This window comes from Monopterus albus, unplaced genomic scaffold, assembly GCF_001952655.1.
Source record: "Monopterus albus unplaced genomic scaffold, M_albus_1.0 scaffold316.1, whole genome shotgun sequence".
NCBI lineage: Eukaryota > Metazoa > Chordata > Actinopteri > Synbranchiformes > Synbranchidae > Monopterus > Monopterus albus.
The window spans coordinates 77,804-82,959 of NW_018128196.1; positions in this window are offsets into that span (position 1 = coordinate 77,804).

Sequence of the window (5,156 nt, forward strand, 5' to 3'; positions counted from 1 at the left end):
TGAGTCTCTGAGTCTGGCGTTGCCGTCCTAACAGCAGTTTTATGCCGGACTACTTTGGGTCTTGTGCTGAGTCTGACGAATCATTTCCACCAGTGTTGGCAACAGAACCATAAGAAAACACACCAGACTCCAAGTGTGGATTTAACCCACCTGTTATGTTCATTTCTCAGGAACAGCAGTGATGTTCCTGGGTTAATTTTACCATTACTAACCATTTCAATCACTATTTAGTGCAGTGGTGTTCTTTACCTCTCACAGATTATGGTTCAATGAGGATAATGCACTCGTTTTTCATAAAAAAATGCACGTTAACACTTTTCTTGATGTACACTGGAAAGACCTACATATAAAATACATTATTTTTACATGACATTGATTTTTTTTTTTATTTTACTTTACATTTTGAAGTATTTTCTTTTTATGAAGTGATGTTGATAAAACAACATGAGACACCTCTTCTGTTCAGAAGACAAGAGTATCTTTGTAATATTAACATGCAGGAGGAGTTTTCAAATATGTGAAATGAACCATTTTCATTTTATATGTTGATTACACCTATTAAATCAAGCAGAAGAAGTTTCATACCAATAAAATACTTTTAACTATTGTTTTAGATGTTCTAACTTTAATGGGTCAATTTGACAACATAACAGGAAGGTTAAACACTAGATGGGCTAATTAAACCTGGATTAAACTGACCTGGCTAAGGCATGACAGGGCAGATCTGCGAGACCTAGTGTGTCCTGTCACTGTAACAAGTTCCCTGTTCCTTCACAAACAAAACAGATATGAAACATTTTCACACACACACTGTTCAGCAGCTTCATGTGCATCTGATGCCAAACACCTTTCACATACTGTACAGACATGAACACTCTGGACACACTTTGTGTATCTAATTTGACTTTAAGATGTAGATTATGACTAGTAATTACATCCAGTATCAGTACTTACTGGGTTCAATGGTTAATCTGGTTCCACTTCCAAAGATGAGCTTGTATGCACCTCCAGTATTCACACTACATGAAGCTCCATGACACAAACTCAGCACTGACACCCTGAACCAAACTCCATGCACAAAACACCTTTTTTTAAAATCTGTCTGAGTGAAGATTGTCTACTTAAGCCAGTCTATCTGTTCGCTCAGGTTTTCATCACAGACTTAAAGTATTTTAAACTTACTGTCGTGAACATGTAGTTTGGTGCCACTTCCAAAGATCAGCTTGTTGTTACTGGTGCCGTATGTCACACAGTGTGAAGACCCAGTGCACAAACCTGACAGCTGCAGCGCTCAGAGCTGCAACTGGACAACCCTGCCAAATGGGCAACGGTCTGACACTGATTTCTTTAGTCCAGTCACCTCTGTGACATGTTGGGAGCCTGAGGAGCAGGACGGGTCATTTCCATCAGTGTCAGCAGCTTCTAGCGCATCATAAGGTTCAGTCTGCAACAAAAAACAAGCAATAAAGGAAACAAGACCTACTGGACTGAACCACCAGCAGAGATCCAGAGCCGAAGAGGAGTTTCTCACGTCCACCAACAGACACACAATGTGAGAGCACTGAACAAAAACACTACACACAACCAGTGAGCATCAGTCTCTGAGGTCTGGGCAGACTTTACAGACAGGACCACGACAAGGAGACGAGCTGGATTAAACCCACCGGGTTGAGGCTGAGACCCGGTGGGGCCCATCACAGTCACATTTGACTGGACCATAGTCACACATGACAGTGATACAGTCAGACATTTGTTCTTACTTTACTACAAGCTGCTTTCAAACTCACGCCATATAAACATGTATGATGTGGTTCCACCTCCAAACATGAGCTTTTTGAAACTAGCATGAAGCTCCTGACACAGAGACTCCACAGGTGACTTGCTCACTTGAAACCCCAGTTAACATTTACTATTTTTAATGATCTGAAACGTTGTTCTTCACTATGCGTCTCCAAGTCAAACCTGTGAGCTGCTGCTTTTCTAAGTGAATGTTTCAGATTAAAACTGTCAGAACGTGTCCACAGACACATGAACTCACCGGACTCGACGGTGAGTCTGGTTCCGGACCCGAACAGGATTCTGTCATAGCCCCCGGTTTTCACACAGTGTCGGGCCTCAACACAAAAACCTGAAACCCCAGCAGCTGCTCGGCGAAGCGTTTCTGTCAGAAGCTGCTTGTTCAGAGGAGGACACTGAACCGGGTTTTAGGGTTCGGGGTGTTTTACAGGGACAGGTGTCCCGACTGGAGCAGCTGATCTGTAAACTCGGCTTCGTGTAGGATCCGGTTCCCAGTGATCTGTGAACCAATGGAGCAGTTCTTTAACTTTGAACCGACCCTGTGTTCCGGCCTTTTGGATTTGTGCCGCTGAAATAAGACGTTTGGGGTAAAACTTTGTGTATGTCGGTATCCGGCGCCCACGGTCCACACTGTCACTACATCCGCGCACCAACGTCCACGTTTCACCTGTGGACTCTCACCGAGGATCTGAACCGTTAGACTCAGGCCTCGGACTCCGCGTGTTCACGTCAGATGCGCGTGTCCAACACGGCGGCCGCATTTCAACACGTCCGTTAACACCAGGACATTTGGATGATCGTAGCAGTGAAACGCATGAAACCCGGCTTCAGCCTTCCTGTCAGAAACCAGCAAGACTCCGGGTTTCCCCGTCACAACATCTAAAACTCTGACCTGTGATAAGTCGCATTGTTCCTTCTCACCTGAGGAAACAACCAACCGAGCTCCTCTCCCAAACGTCAGCTTGTCTGTCCCTCTTGTCACACTGTGACTGACAGCCGAGCAAAAACCCGGCGTCCTGAGTCAGACTCACCTCCAGGACAGCTCATAGAAAAGGCCCATTATAATGGGACATCTGTCAGTTCAGTGTTGGCTCCTCACACCTTTACCCCAGTAGTCATCAGAGACTTTTCTACCTGACCCGAGGCAGCAGGGACCAAGCTGCACCAGACAACTACGGGCCTCAGAGCTTCACCCTCACAGGTCCAAAGTGGACCGACCTTAACCCTTTGCTTCATCTCGGCTTAGTCCCTGTTGAACAGCTGAACATCTGGAAACGTTATCTGGACAGTTAACAGTGTTAAAGCGACTCTGGTCAGTGTCAGAGTCTGTGTTCAATCCCTCGTCTTAGCTTATTCTAACAGAGCTGGCACACACAAGTCACAGCAACAGTTACTGTCGTTTGACCTTCAGAACTTACGGCTGTAGACGTGGAGTCTGCTGCCGGGTCCAAACAGCAGTCTGCCATAACCACCCCCGGTGTTCACACCGTGGCACAGCACAGCACAAGAACCACAGGTTCACAGCTCAGCAGTGTAACATTCAACAACCAAGTCTGGGAATGTTGTCCTTTCACTGTTTTTTCACATAAGGATCAAAATATCTAAAAGTTTCATCGTGTGGCTGAAACGAATCTCTTACCAAGTCACTGACCTTGAGTTTTAAAACTGATGAACAACTGAAATGTGTCTGTTTCCAAAACAAATGAACTCTCACATTAAACAGTCTGACTGTGAGACTTACGGCTGTGGACGTTCAGGATGGTGCCGGGTCCAAACACCAGTCTGCCAGTAACACCATTGTTCACACCGTGGCACAGCACGGCACAAAAACTGCTCCAGCTGCTGCGGCTCCACGGTCAGAAACAGCTGCTTCTCACCTCAACATCTGTTTGTCCAGCACAACTTCAAACTGAAGCTGCAGAAAATCTCCACACAGCTGCTTCAGGTCACAGTGCTGCTTTTAGACCAAGTGACACGGTTCTGAGACCAGGTCAGACCAGTAAAACTGCTGGTCAGCCATTAATCGGAGAACTGAACCATGAGGAGCTTCACGCCGTGGCCCAGCACCAGACACACATGCAGTAATGTACAGTCACTTTATCTGCTGTGAGTTTACTCAGCATGGAAACACATCTCTGCCAGAAAAGGTCCAAAATAAACATTTAGCAGCTGTAGAAACTAAAACACTGAGGCTCTGACTTAGTCATTTCACTGGGAGAACCAGTAAAATCCAGTTTAGGAAGTTCTGACTTTTCATATTTTGATTTAGTGCATTTTAAAATTTGGATGAAACCATAATTTAAAAAGTTACAAGAAAAACTTTCCTAACTTTCACTGGGAAAGTGGTAAACCTGGCCTCTTGTCTTTCTCCTAGTATTTTGAGTTAGAACTCTGTTCCCGTGGACGCCACGCACTTCACTGCTCTGTGACTTAGTTCTGCACAAGTCGACCTGAATGAAATGACACGTTTCTCTAAAGTTTTTCTATTGAGACTTTTTAAAGTGTGAAACCATTAAAAACCTAAAATCTCTCACCAGTTTCAACAGTCAGCTTGGTTCCAGCGCCAAAGTAAAGTTTAAGTCCTCCCTGATTCTTCACACTGTGACGGCTGCTGTGACAAATACTGCTGTGCCTTCAGCCGGAGCCACTTGTACCTGGATTTCTCTTTACGGGAACTTTTTATCTTGGCACTGGTCTGGTTGTTTGCATCCTAATTTGGTGACAACCCCACAAATCAACAGCACCTGCACCAGTCTGAGCCTTATACTCTACAGAAGTAACACCAACAACAAGACAAGCTCTAGGACTTTAGCCAAATGTTTTAGGATGTGAAATAACTCCTCACCGGTTTCAACAGTCAGCTTGGTTCCAGCGCCAAAGTAAAATCTGGTTCCTGCCTGAGTCTTCACACTGTGACCAACACTGTGACAAAAACTGTGGTTTCATTCCTGTGCTCGGTTTTCATCCCCGTTTTCATCCTGGCCTGACTCGGGGTTTTATACGACGACCAGTGTGTTATCCTGACAGCGTGTTGTGTGTTTGTGTGGCTGATGTTTCCGAGACAAAACCTTCACACTGACACTCGTCCTTATCTCAGACCTGACTTTTTAGATTCTCCTTGTCTCCATTTAACTTCTGGTTGGTCTGTGTAGGCTCACTGCTGCTCATCACGGTTCGGTTTTCCTGCACCCTCTCTTCAGGTCAGTTTTCCATCAGCGACACTCAGCAACACGGAATAAACTCAGTGACTGAAGAGGAAAACCAGAAAATCATCATCTTACCAGCCTCAACCATCACTTTGGTTCCAGCACCGAAGTAAAGTCTGCTCACACCCTGAGTCTTCACACTGTGACACACAC